This window comes from Herpailurus yagouaroundi, unplaced genomic scaffold (assembly GCF_014898765.1).
Source record: "Herpailurus yagouaroundi ecotype Mexico unplaced genomic scaffold, PumYag 437, whole genome shotgun sequence".
Taxonomy (NCBI): domain Eukaryota; kingdom Metazoa; phylum Chordata; class Mammalia; order Carnivora; family Felidae; genus Herpailurus; species Herpailurus yagouaroundi.
In genome coordinates, this window is record NW_024412654.1 from 1,281,306 (window position 1) to 1,300,716 (window position 19,411).

Here is a 19,411-nt window from a genome sequence, read left to right on the forward strand (position 1 = left end):
TCCTCAGTTCCCCAGCGTGCCCAGCAGGGCCTCTCTCAGTGCTCGGCTGCTTCTCTCGCGGGGAGGCCTCCTGATTGTCCAGATGGGTCTGCCCACACCTGCGCTGACACCCTTATTTTCCAAGACCGACTTGCCTGAGTTGCTCTCCTCTTGGCAGTGCCCCGGTTGTGGAATCACTGACCTGGGATGTACACCGACGTCACCAGTGACTCTAAGCTGACCTGAGGTGCGTCCCCACCTCACCAGGTGTGACTGTTCTACTAGGACTTTACTGCCTCTCCGGGAGCGTCTTCTCTGAACGGTGATGCCTAATTCCTCACTTGGGAGGTCTTTTCTCTCGTATGGGATGTCTATTTCCCGGGTAGGTCGTCTTTGAACTCGGCGGCCTCCTTACTAACCCAGGTGTGTCTATACTAATTTTCCAGCTGGGTCTCCACTAGCCTTAGATGACCTCCAGTTCCCTAGTCATGTCTGCACCGATTTTGGAAGTATACCGATTTCTTCGGAGGTCTACGATTACCTGGTACACTGCCTGATTTCCCAGTGGCATTAACTTTGAGCTGGCATATTTCCATAATTCCTCAGGTGCATCTACACTGACGTGTCATTTCCCAGGGGGCTCTTCTCTGACTCGGAGGTATCTCTGTTTCTGTGTGTTTGCCTTCTCTTATCTTGGATGTCTTACCACCAAGTGTCTCTACCGTAATCTGGGATGTCCCCTAATTCAAGCATCCACCCTGATCTGGGATGTATCCCAAATTCCTCAGGTATGTCTACCCTGACCTGGGGCATTTCTCTAATTCCCCAGGAGTGTCTACTCTGACCCAGGATATCTATTTCCTAGGTGGATCTAGACTTAACTGGGCTCCTCCCTAATCCCCCAGGTTTGTCTACGTGAACTTATGTCTCCCAAGTTCCCCAGGCAGGTCTACACTGACTTGGAATGTCTCCCTAATCCACAAGGTACTTCTCCTTTGGCCTGGGATTGTCTCTGTCACCAGGTGTGTCCTAGACTCGATTATCTCTTGTTCCCGGGTGTTTCTGTAGCAACCTTGGACAGCTCCCCAGTTCCTCAGGTTTGCCTAAACGGACTTGAGATGTTTCCTTAATACCCAAAGTGTGTCTGTCCTGGCTTGGGATGTCACTCTAGTTTTCAGGTACATCTTCAGTGACCTGGAACGACTTCCTATTTATCCCCTGATCTGGTTGTCTCTCTACTCTGGCGTGTCAACACTCATCTGGGATGTTTAATTCCCTATTTGTATCTGTTCTGACCTAGAATGTCCCACTGATATCCCAGGTATGTCTACACTGACCTGAGAGGTCTAATTCTCCAGGTGTGTTTACCCTGAACCGGGACTTTTCACTAATTCCTCGGGTGTGTCTGTCCACCCAATTATGCCGGTGTGTCAGTGCTGATCTGTGTGGTCTTGCTTTCCAAGCGTGTCTTTGCTGACAAGGAACGTCTTCTCTGTTCCCCTGAAATGTCAACCAGGGATGTCACCCTGACTCCCAGCTGTAACCGTCCTGAGCCGGATTTTCTCCCTAATTCACAAAATGTGTCTATCTATATTTCCCCATATGCCTCTACTGACCTCATAGGTCTCCCTAAAACCCCAGGTGTGTCTACACTGACCTGGGAGGGCTTTTTTGGGTGTGTGTAGTCTGACCAGAGAGGTCTCCTGAGTCTACGCTGAATTGGCCTGTCTCCCTGGTTCCCAACGAATGTCTACATTGTCGCGGGAGGTCTCCCTTAGTCCCCGTGAGTTTCTCTGCTGACCTGGGAGGTCTCGTTTCCCAGCTGGGTCTACTCTGACCGGCGAGGTCTTGTCAACCTGACTTGGGATGTCTCCCTAATTCCCCGTTTTGTCTACGTTGACCTGAGTCGTCTCCCTAGCTCTGCCTACTTTGACCTTCGATGCCTTATTCCCCAGGTTTGTCACTTCTTGCCTGGGATGTCTGCCTGGGTCTCCAGGGTGTCCCCCTACTGTAGGATGCCTTCTCACCCCCCTGCTTCATCTGGTGTATCTGCACCCACCTGGGATGTTGAGTTCTCTAGGTGAGTCTACTAGAAAACTAAAATCCAGAGCGCTTTACTTGAGCTGAGTATTTTACTGAGAAACCAGCATTTTGGAAATGGGGACACATTCAAACGGCAAGTGGCTACGAAGCGGCTCTCAGCTGTCACAGGCCCTTCTGTAAAGCAGGAATGTGCAAGTCCAACACTTTCCATTGTGACTGGAGTTGGTGACTGACATGGCTTTTCAGTGCATCAGCTTACTTGAATATAGCTGATTAGCTGGGAATCTGTAAAGTCATGCTGACTCGAAGAAAGCTCAAGTGTTGTTTAAAATTGGAGTTATTAGCATTTTTGGAATCAGGACAGTTTTGAAATCTGGTTAGGTGACTATGAGTCTGGTATGGGGGCATACCCAACCTGTGGTCTCCATTTGTTTTATTTCTTTTAATGTTTATTTTATTTTTGAGACAGAGACGGAGCATGAGCAGGGGAGGGGCAGAGAGAGAGGGAGACACAGAATCCGAAGCAGGCTCCGAGCTGTCAGCACAGAGGCCCCCAGCGGGGCTCAGACTCATCGACTGCAAGATCGAGACCTGAGCCGGTTGGACACTCAACCTACTGAGCCACCCAGGCGCCCCTCGGTTTCATTTGTCTTTTAAGGTTTATCTTACGTTTTTAAAAAAAAAATTTTTTTCAACGTTTATTTTTGGGACAGAGAGAGAGCATGAACGGGGGAGGGGCAGAGAGAGAGGGAGACACAGAATCGGAAACAGGCTCCAGGCTCTGAGCCATCAGCCCAGAGCCCAACGCGGGGCTTGAACTCACGGACCATGAGATCGTGACCTGGTTGAAGTCGGATGCTTAACCGACTGCGCCACCCAGGCTCCCCAATCTTACTTTTGAGAGAAAGGGAGAGAGAGAGAGAATCCCAAGCAGGCTCCATGCTCAATGTGGATCCTAATGTGGGGCTCGATCCCACAACCCTGAGATCATGACCTGAGCCAAAATCAAGAATTGGACACTTAACTGACTGAGCCACTGGGCACCCCTCCATTTCATTAAAAAAAAAAAAAAAAATCCCTTCCAGGGCTCCTGGGTGGCTCAGTGGGTTGTGTCTGACTTTGGCCCAGGTCATGATCTCATGGTTCATGAGTTTGAGCCCCGTGTCAGGCTCTCTGCTGTCAGTGTGGAGCCCGCTTCAGAGCCTCTGTCCTCCTCTCTGCACCTCTCTTAAAAATAAACATTAACAGGGGCGCCTGGGTGGTGCAGTCGGTTAAGCGTCCGACTTCAACCAGGTCACGATCTCACGGTCCGTGAGTTCGAGCCCCGCGTCGGGCTCTGGGCTGATGGCTCAGAGCCTGGAGCCTGTTTCCGATTCTGTGTCTCCCTCTCTCTCTGCCCCTCGCCTGTTCATGCTCTGTCTCTCTCTGTCCCAAAAATAAATAAACGTTGGAAAAAAAAAAAAAACATTAACAGAAAAACCAGTCCCTTCCCGTCGATCACTCTCCCTGTTGAACGGAGAGCGGCTGACTGTTTAGCATCACGTGACCCTTCTTTGGACACTGAAGATCATGAACCAGAATCTCATTAGGTTCTTCAGCTCGCATGGAGATCACGATTAGTGTTTACTGAAGACTCTTGAAAAGATACACAATAACGGGTATTAACACAAGAAACAGGAGGATAATATCAAATGTCTGGAAAGTACCCCAAATCCAAGATTCCCATTTGCCCAAGTTTAACCACCTGGAAAGATCAAATTGGTTATAATGAGATTGTTTTTACTTTTACAAGTCAATCTGCATTGTTTTTTATAATGTGCAATTGGGTTTTAATTTTTTTTCTGAGTTACGTATGTAGGCACAACATGACGGGGCGCCTGGGTGGCTCAGCCTATTGAACGTCTGACTCTGGATTTCAGCTTGGGTCATGATCCCAGGGTCGTGGGATCGAGCCCGGCATTGGGCTCTGTGCTGACAGCATGGAGCCTGCTTGGGAGTCTCTCTGCCCGCCCCCCACCCCTGCTGCCCTGCCTGTGTGCACACAAAATAAACATTAAAAACCCACAATGTAAAAGTGGTAACAGATTCTTATGTAACTGTAGGTATTCTTCAGTAGATAGACCCACCAAGGGAATCTTGGAGAAATACCTTATAAAGGTAGGCACTCCTAGGCAACCAGGTCAAAATCCCAGATTAGTATAGAAGCACTTTGGGAATTAGACATCCCATCAGTATAGACACACCGGGGGAGTTAGGCAGATCCACTAGGTCAGAGTAGACACATCTGTGTTGCAGGGAGACATTACTGGTCAAGTAGACACATGAGGGGAGTAGGAGTAGTAATGTTGGGGCTTCGAGAGAAATTCTAGGTCAGGGGAGGCAGACCGGGGATGTAGGGACCATCCTGAGAAATACTTATAACTCATCTTGAGAATTATGAAGACACCCCATGTGAGTGTGGACATAGGGAATAAGGTTACAACAAAGGTCAGAAGAGCCACATGGGAAATTAGGTAGACATCCTCAAGTGCAGACCCTCCTGGGTAGAGTTCAGATAAGAGCAGGGGAAAAGCTATGCAGGTACATGTTCACACAGCTGATTATTAAGGAGGCATCGAGGTTTGGCTGACATACAGCAAGGTAAACAGGGAGACATTCCGGGTCAGAGTAGACGGAGCCAGAGAATTCAAGACCTCTGAAGTGATAGAACATACGTGGGGAAACCGGTTTCTCAGATTAGTATAGAAATTCCCGAGGAATCAAGGTGACATCCCAAGTCATGGTATCTTCCCCTGGGGAAACGGGGCCATCTTAGGATAGACGCAACCTGGGATACTAGGGAAACATCCCTGGTCAAAAGAGATGCACTTACTTTGTAAGAAAGTAGACATGCCCCATCTGTGTAGACACATCTGAGTTATTAAACAGATATCCCGGTAAGGGTAGACATACCTGGGGAATTAAGGAGACATTCCAGGTTACTGTAGACATTCCACATCAAAATAGAAACAGAGGGGAACTCAGGGGACATCACGTATCAGGGTAGACACATCTGGGGACCCGGGGAGAGCCTGGATGGGGGAGAGATTCCAGATCAGGCTAGACACAGTGGGGGGTGGGGGTAGCAGTGTGACATCCTAAGTCAGGGAAGACCCTTCCCTAAGTTAGGGAGGGATCCCAAGTCAGGCTGACCTACCTGGTGCATTAAAGGGTCACTGTAATCAATGCAGACACACCTGGGGACTTAGAGACATCACAGATCAGAACACATGGAGAGATAGGGAGATACCTCAGGTCACTGTGAACACACTTGTGGAGTTCGGGAGACTTCACAGGTCAAGGTGGATGACCTAGGGGAAACAGCCCTTCGTGAACAATACAGACACACCTTGGTAACTAGGGACACCTCCCAGGTGAGATTAGACGCAACTGGGAATAAGAGAAAGAGCCGAAGTCTGTGTCAACACACCTGAGGAACGAGACCTCCAGATTCACAGTAGACACGGAGAAGGACAAAGGCATACGTCTCAGGATACGCTGGACAGTCCTGAAGAACGGAGATGTTCAAGGTCCAGAGAGAGAAATCTGGAGAATGAGACATCCCAGCTCAGAGGAGACACTCCTGTGGAGCCAAGGAGACCTCTTTGGTCGGAGTAGAAATACGTGGGGAAACGGGTTGTCCCAGGTCATAGATTCACCATGGAATTAGACACCTCAGTCACGTTAGGGTAACCGGGGAGATACACCGTGTCAAGGCGGACACTTACGACGAAGCAGGGAGACAACCCAGGTCAGAGGAGACACACTTGGGGGGTTAGGGAGACCACAGATCAGAGTAGACATGCCTGGGAGACCAGGGAGATCTCGTAGGTCAGCTGGACACGGGGAATGTGAGACATTCCGATGCAGGGTAGGCCTGCCTGAGGAATTAGGGAGAGATCCCCGCTCAGACATACACCACTGGGGTTTTATGTGAACGAAAAGGTCAGCGTAGACACTCCTGCAAAACCAGAGGGACACCACACCTCAGTATGGACACACCTTGAAAATTTGGGACACATCCCGGGTCAGGATAGACCCAGCTGGGGTTTTAGGAAGCCATCCCTGTTCAGCGTGGACACATCTGTGGATTAGACATCCCAGGTATGAGTAGACACGTCTGAGTTTGACATCTCAGATTACGGCAGGCACAACTGGGGAACCAGGGAGGCTCCAGGGCAAAGTGGCCACACCTGAGGTGTTAGATGTTCCGGGTCAGAGTGGACATGCCTGAGATACTAGATCAAGTGGAGACATCCAATGTCGAGGCAGACACAGCTGGGAATCTATGGAATCATACTAGGTTAGTGTTGACACACTTGGGGAATTAAGACCGCTCAGGTCAGCGTAGACATAACTGGTATATTACAATAAAATACCGCTTTTTGTAGACACATCTGGGGAACTAGTCAGCGGTCCAGGTGAGCTGAGATAACATCTCAGGAGTCGTGGAGACCCTGAAGGTCAGGGTGGGTGGACTTGGGGAAGTAAGCAGACGTGCTGCATCAGAATACAACAGAGCAGAGAGGGGACTTCCAGAGTGGTACCAATAAACACGAGACCTCTCAAGTCAGTGGACACACAGAGGAGGAATTACACATCCCAGGTCAACACCTAAAGAGTTAGCGAGACAAACCAGGTCACGACAGAAACATCTGGGATTAGAGATTCACTCGTGCCCATGTGGACACAACTGGGCTCTAAGGGGATGGACCAGGTCAGAGAAGATACAGGAATTTTCAGAGATAATACGAGTTTAGGGTAGACACACTTGGAGAACAAAGAAAACATTTCAGGTCAGGGTAGAAACACCTGGGGAGTTAGGGGGCTATCCAATGTCACTGAAGACACACGTGGTGAATTAGGGACACATCCCAGGTCAGTCACAATTGATGATAAGGTATATCTCAGGTCAGAGAAGACACTTCTGGTTATTAGAGAGATAAAATCAGGGAGGGCACCCCTGGGTGATTGGGGGACACCACCTTTCAGGGTTCACACACAGGATTAGGGATACATCTCTGAGTGCGTACCAGAGTAGGCACACTCAGAGAATTAGAGAAACCCTACAGGTCTCTGTATTTCAAAGACCTCATTGATCAGGGTACATACAGAATAAGGGTCACCTCCCAGGTCAGAGTAGACATACCTAGAGATTTAGGGGAATATCCTTGATCAGTGTAGACCCACGGGAAAATTGGCAGACTTCCAACGTCGGGGCAGTCAAACCTGGAGAACTGGGAGACACCCACTGTCAGTATACACGCCCTCGGTGACTAGGGACATATACTAGATCAGGTTAGACCTAACTGGGGAACTTTGGAGACATCCCAGCTCAGGTATACTTCCCAGAGGAACCTGAGGTACAATCCAGATCAGGGCCACCACGCTTAGGGAACTACTATGGATGTAGTTCACATCAATGTCGTTAAAGTAACCAGATTACGTCCAAAATGGAGTCACTAATGTTAAGCCCCGTGTCAGCAAACCAAAACTTACGTTTCTATGCTCTGCTCTCCCTGAAGAGGAAGGCCTAGGTCAGCCAATCAGCTCTCACCTGCTCCGCACAAGGTACCCGACCTGCTCCGAGACTTCCCTGGGGCCCATATAACAAGAGTAACCATGCTTACCCATCAGCAGATGCCCAGTGAATCTGCCCGTTCCTGCTCACGTGGTAAGAATCTCGTGCGTCATGCAGCTCTTTGGTGCTCCTTTCTATCGCTAGGTTGCAGGCTGCCTGACTCATGAATCACTAAATAGAAGCCAGCTAGATCCATAAGTTGACTAGAAAATGTTTTCTCTGAGAGAGAGACACAGACTCCGAAGCAGGCTCCAGGCTCTGAGCTGTCAGCACAGAGCCCGACGCGGGGCTCGAACCCACGAATGGGGAGATCATGACCTGAAGTCAGATGCTTAACTGAGCCACCCAGGCGCCCCCCAAATTTTCTTTTAACAGTGTTGATGACAAGGATGGGATTCAAAGACTGCTAATGGCTTTGGGGATGACAAGAAACGTGGGCATGGGTGCCTGCTGAGCCCTTTTTTCTTGGTCTTTCTCATGTTTCCACAGCCGCGGGGAAGTTCCTCTTGGATCTGAGCTCTACTCCGTTTGCGTTTGAGCTCCCGGGTCTGATGGGCTTTTCTTTTCCTGGCCAGGATTTAGTGGGCCAGCTGGAGCTGGCGGGTGGTTCTACGTGGACCCGAAGCCCCTAAGCCCTGCGTTATCCACAGTCTTGACGTGTTGGGTTCTGCTGGTGGGCCCACCATTCCACTTGGGGAACTACTGGCGGTCTTGGTGTGACCCTAAGGTAAGAGCGACAGATCTGCCAGACAGACACCGAGGAGACATGAGACCTAAAGTTCTAGAGAGCTGAGAGCTCCATATTCTTGTGCCCCAGCTCTTTATATGGGAAGTGGGGTTCCGGAGCGCATACACAGTGGCAGAAATGGCAGCATCTAAGGGCAGCCCTGAATCACAGCGGCCGTGGTCGGAAACCCGTGACCTAGACCAGCTTGTCCAGTTACAAGTTCTCAGCCAAGAACGCACTAGAAAGGGCAGAGGGAAAATTAATTTTTCCTCGTCTACAGTCTCTGGTGACCCAGAGGAGACCCACTGGGACACCGCACCCGCTCCGGAGCCTACACGCAGGACCCTGAGGAAGCGGAGAGGCCAGCAGAGAGAGTGGGGTCAAGTTTCACGTTGTCTCTTCCCTTTCAAATCCAGACTGTTGTGAATTTGGTTTGGGGATCCCCTCTGGTCACTGACCCTCTCCCTCCCAGGGACAGCTCCTGCTTTCCTATTTGTCTTGCTGTGTGTCCCGGGCCTCTGGCTTGGCTTTCTGCCTGTCTGGGGCTTGCAGGCTGTGCATTCTTGTAAGTGCAAGGTCAGGGGCCCCGAGAATATGGCTGGCCTGAGATACGGGTTGCACCCCCTTTGTGGCTGCCATCCTACTGACTGTTGCCAGCTCTCAGGGGAACTTTCTAGATCTTGCCTATCTTTGGGAGTAGCTCTGGGTCTTGGGAAGACTAAATCTTTTGCACCCTCCTAGGACATGCATCTCGAGTCCGTGGATATGTCATAAAAGGCTTATTAGTTTTGCTTGAGTAACTTGATCTACCTTTGGTTTAAAAGAAGCCAAAAAAAAAAAAAGTGTACTATTGCCAGGCATATTTACTGTTTATCTCCGCTAAAACCTACAAATAAGATATTTGGAAGGATTTTTATAATGAGCTCCAAGGTCATAAGTTGGCCAAATTGGAAGCTGATATTAAAATCCCAATGAAGGAGGACACAGCAATCAGACAAGACAAAGGAATAAAAGGCATCCAAATTGGCAAGGAAGAAGTGGAACTTTCACTACACAGACGACACGATACTATATAGAGAAAACACTACAGACTCCACAGGAAAACTTAGAACTGATAAGTGAATCCAGTAAGGGTACAAGATACAAAATCAGTGTCCAGAGTGACACCAGCATCACGGCAGCATAAGGCACCTCCTTTAACAACCGGGGCGCCTGAGTGGGTCAGCTGGTTCGGCGTCCGAATTCGGCACAGGTCATGATCTCATAGTCTGAGTTCCTTGGGGTTCTAATGAGACATCCCATGTCAGTGCATCCCATTCCCATGGGGAATAAGAAGCATTCCACTTGACCGTTGGCACATTTGGAGAATTATCTTCTGACTCTGAAGAGAAAGGCAGACGTAGCTGAAGAATGCACAGACTACGTCACTGTAGATACAACTGGGGAATTAGAGTGACTTCCCTTTTCGGTGTCCACGCACCTTGAGAATTAGGGAGACACACCTGGGTTATTAGGGACACCAGTGATGTCAGGGTGTCTATACCCAGGGAACTGGGTAACGTCTCAGGTCAGGTAGACTCACCCGGGGAACTAGCAGGACATCCCAGGTCAGGGTAGAACTCTGGGTTACTTTGAGACATCGGAAGTCAGAGTATTCATATCTGGGGATTAGGGAGACACTCAGGTCAGAGTAGAAGCATCTGGGTAATTAGAGAAATATCCTAAGTCATGGTAAACACATCAGGGAATTAGCAAGAAATCGCAAGACAGAAAACACATCCATGGAATAAGAGAAACGTCTCAGGTCAGTGTCAACACCTATGGAATTCGGCAGACAGATCAGTGTGTGCACTCGGGAAGTAAGAGAGAGCCCAGGTGTGAGCACGTACACGTGGGGACTAGGGAGACATCCCGGTAAGGGAAAGCCAACCTGGAGAATAAGGAACATATCCTAGGTCAGAGGAAAAACACCTGGGAATCGGCAGCAGCATTTCATGTCTGGGTAGATAAACCTGGGGCATTAGAAATCTAGTTCGGTGAAGACACAAAAGGGGAATTGCGGAGACATCCAGGTCAAGTTAGACACATAACGCAGAATTAAGGAAACATCAAGATCAAAACAGACTCCACTATGGAAGTAGGTAGACATCCCAGTTCAGAGCAGACACACTCGAGTCAGGCACACATCCCACGTCTGGGTGGACAGATCGACGGAAGTAAAGAGATGTCCCGGGTCAGGGGACACGTACCTGGGAAATTGGAATCAGGCTGTGGCACACACCTGGGGAAATAGGGCGGCCCCCCGGGTCCCTCAATACATGCCTGGGGAGTTAGGGTGTCCCAGGTACAGCAGGCACCTGGCTAGAAGGGAGACATCCCAGTTCAATGGAGATGCACCTGGACAATTACAGAGACATCCAGGGTTGCCAGAGAAAACACACTGGGATTTAAGGAGACATCCTAACGGTGTGTAGACCTACTTGGGGTATTAGGGAGACATCTTATGTAAGGATAGGCACATCTGCATTATCAGCAGGTCACAGATTAGATAAACCCGGGGAGCTAGGCGGTTTCCCCTTGGGGTAAATAAGCTCAGAGAGAGAAGTATCCAGGGCAGAGGAGACACACCTGGGAAATTAGGGAAACGTGCCATGTCAGTGTGTGGACCTCAGGTCGCTGTAGATACGCCCAGAGGACAACGAATCACTTCGACTCAGAGGGGATGCCCTAGGTTCACGGAGACCTACCTGTACACTTAGCAAGACTCTGTGTGTCCAAGGAGACACATCTGGGGAATTAGACACTGCTGTTCGGGGCAAGAGCACCTCGAGTGCTGGGGAAATATTCCCGGTCGGAGACACACCTGGGGAGAGCGGTCCACTTCCCAGAAGAGGCACTGAGTTAGGGAGGCTGCCTGCCATGCGAGGGCGGACACACCTGGGGAGGGAGCCCGCAGATTAGTATGGACACACTTGGGGCATAAGGGAGACTCCCGGCTCAGATATACGTACATGGGAATTAAAGAGCCCGGTTCAAATTGCTTTTTCCAACTTTGAGGCGTAACTGACACATTAAATCTAAGTTTAAGGCATACGATGACGATATGAAGCCCATATATATTGCAGAATGATTAGTGCGAGCTTAATCAGCGTCCATCAGAGTGACGACAGCATCGCGACAGCTGTCAATAAGCTCCTTTAACAACTGGGGCGCCTAGATGGCTAGGTCAGTTAAGCGTCCGACTTTGACTCAGGTCATGATCTCACGGTTTGTGAGCTCGAGCCCCACGTCGGGCTCTGTGCTGACGGCTCGGAGCCTGCAGCCTGCTTCGGGTTCTGTGTCTCCCTCTCTCTGCCCCTCCCCCACTTGCACTCCAGGTCTCTAAAAAATACACATAAAAAAAGGTATTTCCTTCAACAACTAAAATTCAGCTTCCATCTCCAAACTTACATGCGTCCGTGGGAGCCATGTGATCCAGCACCTGACGCAGGTTGCCTGGGAGGGTCTCACCACCATGCTTTCGGCAATGGGCAGGCAGACCATGGTACAGGCTTTGTCACTGGCGGGACCCTGTGAGCCGGCTCTGGTCCCTCTCAGCTGCAGTCTGGGGGCGGCTGGATAATGCTGATGTGGGCAGACCACCCATGGGCGAGATAGCCTTTGTAGCAACCCAGGTTTCTAGAGAAGTTCCAGCATTCTGTTGGAAAGAAAACGTTACAGCAGCACCCCTCCCCCAAGGTGGCAGAACTCAGAGACACGGGCGGCATCTCTCCTGCAGGGGAAAGGGCCAGTGGTGACAGCCTCGCTTCCCCCGCTATGCAGGAGGCTGCTAAAGAAACGCATTTTTCTCTTGCAATGCCCAGGGCGTTAAAGGGGCTTTGTGATTGGAGGAAGGAGATCAGAGATGAGGTCATAGTATCAGAGAGCCTTAAAGGGATGCTGTTTCTGTTGACTGCATTCTGGACTCCAACACGGAGCCTGTCACAGCCCCTGGGAAAACCTCATCTTCGGAGCCCTCCACTGGACTGTGGGCACCCTCAACACCTGAGTGTCAAAACTCACACCGCCCACCCCACCCTGTGTGCACTCCCAGGGCAGCAGGAGACAAGCTCGGGTAGACGGGGAGCACCCACGGAAAACAGGCCAGCGCGTGGGGGAAAGTGCAGTCCTGAGCCGTAACACCACCTTCAATAAAGCAAAAGAGAGGTTTCTAACAGTTGGTCTGGTGTGTTGTAAGATCAGGGGAAGACCTATAAGCTTAGGAATTCTGCCACAAGAGGGATCAGGAAGCATGGAGCAGGTGTATCCATGGGAGGTTGGAGAAAGCCACAGAATCTGTATAGTGGGGCCATCAAAAAGTGCCCCCCAACTGAAGGCAGCTGGTAAAGATCGGAGGGGTGACTGCTACATCAATGTGAAAGCAGCAACACAAAACTCAAAGGAAAATAAAGAACCAAGGAAACATGACATCACCAAAAGATCCCTCATTTATCTTCCAGTAACTGATCCCAAAGACAGGGAGGACATCTGTGACTTACATGACAAAGAATTCAACATAGCTCTTTTGAGGAAGCTAATGAGCTACAAGTAAACACAAAGAAATTCAATGAAATCAGGAAAAGCACACATACACAGAAAGAGAAATTTAACAAAGAGAATCATGAGAAAGAACTAAACAAATTCTGGAGCTGAAGAAGTCAGTGAATGAAATGAGGGGGTGAAAGAGAGGGTATTATCACCAGAACAGACCAGAAAGAAGAAAGCCATCAGTGAATATAGGACAGGAGCTTTGAAACAGCCCAGAGAACAAAGAAAAGAAGCTAAGCGCATATGTCATCTGTGGAACACCATCAAAAGAGCCACCGGTATCGCTGGGGTTCCAGAAGGACAAGAGAGGAAGAAGGGGGATGGAGGTCTATTTGGAGATCTCATGTCTGAGAACTTCCCAGACCTGCAAAGAGACTTGGACATTCAAGTTCATGAAATTAACAGATCACCTCATTATTTCAAGGCAAAGCAATCTCTCCCAAAACACATTATAATGAAGCTGTCAGAAATCGAAGGTAGAATCCCGAAAGCACAAGAGGAAAAAAGAGTAATCTACAAAGGAACCCACACTGGAGATCTGTGGATTTCTCAGCAGAAACCTTACCGACCAGGAGAGGGTGGATGACACATTCACAGTGCTGAAAGAAAAAAAAGGCCAGCCAAGAATACACTATCCAGTGAAGCTGTCCTTCGGAAATGAAGGCAAAAAAATAAAATAAAAAGTTCCCAGACAAACAAAAGCTGGAAGAGTTCATCACACTGGACCCTCCTTACGAGAAATGCTGAAAGGAATTCTTGCAGCCGAGGTGAAGGGATGCTCATCAGTGACACAAAAACATACAAACATATGGAACACACTGGAAATGGTAAATATACAGTCGGATGAAGAAAACTAATTCTGTAATTCGATAGTGTGTTAATAAAGGCTAAAGGACGAAAGTATCAAAAATAATTACACCTACTGTAATTTGTTAATTAATACACAATACACAAAGAAGTAAACGGGGCATCTGGGTGACTCAGTTGAGCATCCGATTCCTGGTTTCGGCTCACGTCATGATGCCAGGGTTGTGGGACTGAGCCCTGTGCGAGCCTGCTTAGGATTCTCTCTCCCTGCTCCCTCCCCCTGCTCACATGCTTTTTCTCAAAACAAAAAGAGGTAAACCATGACATTAATGTAAAAAAATGCGACAGTAATATAAAAAGAGGGAGCAAAAGGGCAGAGGTGTCCCTACCAGTGTAAGTTGACCAGTTTATCTACTAGGTGTTTTATGTAAGCCTCGTGTAATCATAAAGCAAAAACCTAGTGGAGCGTCACAAAGATAAAGACAAGGGAACCCCACCATGGAGTATCCCCAATCCACAAAGGTGGGGAAGAAGACAGGAAGAAAAGGAACTATGGAACCACAAACAGCCGGAAAACAGTAAGATGGCACAGGAAAATCCTTACCTGTCAAAGGTTATTCAAAATGTAAATGGGTTGAATTCTTCAATGAATTGGCACAGGGTGGCTGAATTAAAAACAAACAAGACCCAACTACATGCTACCCACAAGAGACTCGCTCCTGCCTTAAGGACACACAGAGGCTCGAAGTGAAGGAAAGAGGGGGCTCTTCCATGAAGTGGAAGCCACAAGACGAGAGGGCAGCTCTACTCACGTCAGATGAAATAAACTTTAAGCCCCAACAGTAAAATACAACAAAACTCATTACATGAGGATAAGGGGATCAACTCATTAAGAAGATGTAACAATTATATATATGCACTTATTACTGGAGCACCTACATGTATTAAACAAATGCTAACAGATCTGAAAGGGGAAAAAAGACAACACAATAGTAATAGACTCTAATAGCCCACTTTCGGCCATGGATATAGATCATCCAGACAGAAAATCAACAAGGAGACATTGGACTTGAACCATACATTAGACCAAATGGACCTAATAGACATTTATAGAACATTCTAGCTACAGCAGCAGAATGCACATTTTTCTCAAATACACACAGAACATTCTCCAGGGCAGGTCATATGACAGGCTGCAAAACAAGTCTTAGCAAATTTAAGAAGACTGAAATCACACCAACTCTATTTTCCAACCACAGTGTTACAAAACTAGAAATCAGTAACAGGAGGGAAGGTGGAATATTTATAAACATGTGGAGACCAAACAAAATATTCCCGAACAACCAATGGGTCAAATAAGAAATCTAAACAAAAGGGGTGCCTGGGTGGCTCCGTTGGTTAAGTGTCTGACTCTTGATTTCGGCTCAGGTCATGATCTCATGGTTTGTTACTTTGAGCCCCGCTTTTGGGCTCTGCGCTGATAGCATGGAGCCTGACTGGGATATCCTCTCTCTCTCTGCCCCTTCCCTGCTCATGCTTTCTCCCTCTTAAATAAACATTAAAAAAAAAAAAAAAAAAAAAAGAAAGAAACCAAAAAATTTTTAAAATCTTGAAACAACTGGAAATGGATCATAATACAATAAAACCTTTGGGAAGCTGCAAAAGCAGTCCTGCAGGGAAGTTTTAGTGATAAATGCATGTATTTAAAAAATAGATCTTGGGGCGTCTGGGTGGCTCAATCAGTTAAGCATACAACTTGGACTTGGGTCATGATCTTTGAGCCCTGTGTTGGGCTCTGTGCTGAGAGCGCAGAGCCTGGAGCCTGCTTCAGGTTCTGCGTCTCCCTCTCTCTCTGCCTCTCCCTGAGTCGTGCTCTCTCTCAAAAATAAAACATTAAAAAATACATAAAAAAATAGATGTCAAATGACTAGCCTAATTTTATACCTGAAGGAATGAGGCAAAGAAGAAAAAGCTGGGCCAAGTCTATCATAAGGGAGGAAATAGCAGAAGACTGGAGTGGAGATAAATAGGTATCAGAAAAAATAAAAAAAGATCAATGAAACTAAGAGCTTGTGTTTTGACAAGATAAAGTTGACAAAACTTGATCTAGACTCAGGAAGAAAATACTCAAAATCAGAAATAAGAGATATGACAACCCCCAGCACAAAACTGCAAAGGATCAGGGGCGCCTGGGTAACTCCAACTCTGGCTGAAGTCCTGATATCACAGTTCATGAGTTCAAGCCCCACGTTGGGCTCTGTGCTGACAGGTCAGAGCCTAGAGCCTGCTTCGGATTCTGTCTCCCTCTCTGCTCCTCTCCTCTCTCTCTCTCTCTCTCCCTCTCCCTCTCTCTCTCAAAAATAAAGAAACTTTAAAAAAATACAAAGGATCATAACAAGCTAATATGAACAATTATACAACCAACAAACTGGATAACCCAGAAGAAACAGAAAATGTGAACAAACCAATAATGAGTGAGAAGATACGGTCAGTAGTCAAAAGCATCCCAACAAATAAAAGTCCAGGACCAGATGGCCAACTAGTTAATTCTACCAATCATTTAAAAAAGAATTAATGGCAGTACTTCTCAAACTCTTCCAAAAACCTGAAGAGGAGGGAACACTCCAGTTCTTTTTATGAGGCCAACGTTCCCCTGACCCCAGACCCAGCTAAGATGCCACCAGAAATCTGCTGGCCAATATCCATGATGAATATAAATGCAAAGATTCTCGACCAAATATTCTCCAACTGAATTCCACATTACATTAAAATGGTGGCACACCATGATCAAGTGGGATTTATCCATGGGAGGCAAGGAAGATCCCACGCACAAAAACATGACACACCATGTTAATAGAAGGACAGATCAATCACACCATTTCACTAGATTCAGAAAAAGTTTTGAAAAGAACACAACATCCTTTTATGATAAAAACTCTCAGCAAATTAGGTCTAAAAGGAATGTATATGAACCCAATAAAGGCCATATATGACAAGCCCACAGTTAACTGTGAAGGGTTGAGGACTTTTCCTCTATGCTCAGAGGAGGACAAGAATGTCCACTCACACCACTCCTGTTCAACACAGCACTGGAAGTCCCAGCCAGAGCAATCAGACAAAACAAAGACACAAAAGACCTCCAAATCAGAAAGGAAGCACTGAATTATTTTTATTTGCAGATGATATGATCTTCCATAGAAAAAATCCTAAAGACTTCACTGAAAAAACTGTCACAACTAAGCAGTAATTCTGTTACATTGCAGGATACAAAATCAACACACAAGAATCAGTTGCTTTTTCTATATGCAAAAAAAGGAAACTTTGGCGGGGGGCGGGGGTGGAAGGGGAATCCACTCACAATAGCACCAAAACCAATAAAATATTTGGGAATAAATCTAACCAAACAAGTGAAAAGTCTGTATACTAAAAAGTATAAGATCTTGATGAAAGAAACTGAAGACACAAGTGGAAAGACATCCCATGCTCATGGATAAGAATTAATGTTTAAAATCTCCATACTACCCAAAGCCATCTACAGATTCAGTGCGGTTCCTATCAGAACTCCAATGGCGTTGTTCACAGAAACAGGAAAAAACAATCCTAAAATTTGTATGGAACCACAAAAGACCCTGGATAGCTAAAGCAATAATGAAAAAGAAGAAAGCCGGAGGCATACTTCCTGATCTGAAGCTATATTAAAATAGTAGTAACCAAAATGGTACTATACTAGCCTTAAAACAGATACCAGTAGAAGAGAATCGAAAGCCCAGAAATTAACCCATGCATAAAGGACTACACCAAACTAAAAACTTCTGCACAGTAAGAAAACACCACGAAATGAAAAGGCAACTACAAAATAGGAGAACATATGCAAACCATCTATCTTGTTAACTCATGCAACTCCCTAGCAAAAAAAAAAAAAAAAAAAAAAAAAAAAAATCCCCCAAAACCAAATAATTCGCTTTTTCAATAATGGTCAGAGGACCTGAATAGATGTTTTTCCAAAGAAGACATACAAACGGCCAACTTGTACACAGGTGAAAAGAGGCTTCACTTTGCTAATTAAGAAAATGCACACCGAAACCACAATGAGATACCGCCTCACACCTGTTAGAATGGCTGTCGGCCAAAAGACAGGAAAGAAGTGTTGGCGAGGATGTGGAGGAGGAGGAACCCTCGTGCACTGTCAGTGGGAATGCAAACTGGTGTGGCCACTGTGGAAAACAGTATGGAGGTTCCCCAAAAAGTTAAAAATGGAAATAGCATACGATCCAGCAGTCCTCTGGGTATATAGTTAATGGAAATGAAATTAGGATCTCCATGTTCAATTCATCATTACTCACACTAGGTAGGACACGGGAACGACACAAACGTCCATCCACAGAAGGGACAAGGAAGTCGTGATACACATGCGCATGTGCGCACACACATACAAATGTTATTCAGCCACGAGAGAGGAGGAAATCCTGCCATTTGAGAAACATATGCTCAGTGAAATAAATCACACACAGAAAAACAAACACTGCACGATCTCTCTTATGTGGAATCTGAAAAAGCCAAACCCAGAAACAGAGGGTAGAATGGCGGTGGCTGGGAGCCTGAGAGAACAAGAGACATTGGTCCAAGGGCACGAACTTCCAGTTCTGAGGTGAAGAAGTCCCGGGGATCTACCATATGGCACAGTTGGCACAGGGAACGGTACTGCGCTGCCTGCTTGAAGGCTGCAGAGGGGAAACCCCGAGTGGTACGAAAAGCCGCCAGTGATCATGGGACGTGATGACGGTGTTCACTGACTAGCCCAAGTGTCATCGTTCTGCAGTGTATGCTTGCTCCAAATAATCACCTTGTACACCTTGAACTCACATGACGTTCTGACAATTATATGGCAAACCTGGGGGAAAAATCAGAACATCTGTGTATTTCCTTTAAGAAATTAATATGCATTAAAAATGGAATAAAATGGATTTATGGTTGCACTCAAGGAGAAATTAAGGGAATAAAAATCCAAAGTCTTTAAGTGGGTTGTCCTTAAGCAGAAATAGGTCTGGTTTGATTTCCATGATTCCTACTGAATTACCTGAATTAATTTCACTGGGTTGTTAGGAAATATTCTTAGTTTTAACAATCCTAGCAACTTTTTTTTTTTTTACATGTTTGCTTATTTTTGAGAGAGCGCGAGAGAGCGAGCGAACAGGAAGGAACAGCGAGAGAGGGAGACAGAGGATCTCAAGGAGGCCCCACTCTGTCAGCTCAGCATAGAGCCCAACGCGGGACTCAGACTCAAGAACCGTGAGATCATGACCTGAGCCGAAGTCGGATGCTTTACCAACTGAGCCACCCAGGCGGCCCTCTAGCAAACTTTTTTTTATTAACATTAAATTTTCACGCAAAATATAAGATTTTCATGTTCTGGGGGCACCTGGGTGACTCGGTTAAGCATCCGACTTCGGCTCATGTCATGATTTCATGGTTTGTGAGTTCGAGCTCAGAGTCGGGCTCTGCACGGACATTTCGGAGCCTGGAGCCAGCTTCAGATTCTCTCTCTCTCCCTCTCTCTCTGCCCCTTCCCACACTTGCACTCTCTCAAAAATAAATAAACTTAAAATACAAGAATTTAACATTCTGCTGAATGTTTAGTAAACTCTAAG

General features: G+C 47.1%; 2 long non-coding RNA genes across 7 annotated transcripts; one reads left to right on the forward strand and one right to left on the reverse strand.

Moving 5' to 3' along the window:
• Positions 1–3,490: 3,490 nt before the first annotated feature.
• Positions 3,491–10,025, reverse strand: LOC121022722 (uncharacterized). Of its 6 annotated transcripts, none has more exons than XR_005787076.1 (9): positions 9,952–10,025; positions 9,561–9,750; positions 7,561–7,657; positions 7,211–7,298; positions 6,064–6,145; positions 5,492–5,569; positions 5,219–5,372; positions 4,975–5,093; positions 3,491–3,657 (listed from the first exon to the last, which is right to left on the reverse strand). It is a non-coding gene; the product is annotated as an uncharacterized LOC121022722 (long non-coding RNA). The 6 variants fall into 6 exon arrangements; XR_005787075.1 differs by lacking the exon at positions 4,975–5,093 and adding an exon at positions 4,895–4,974 and having other exon boundaries at positions 5,492–5,644; XR_005787074.1 differs by having other exon boundaries at positions 5,492–5,644.
• On the forward strand, positions 7,651–9,225 carry LOC121022723 (uncharacterized). The gene is made up of 2 exons (XR_005787080.1): positions 7,651–7,735; positions 8,132–9,225. It is a non-coding gene; the product is annotated as an uncharacterized LOC121022723 (long non-coding RNA).
• Positions 10,026–19,411: the final 9,386 nt, after the last annotated feature.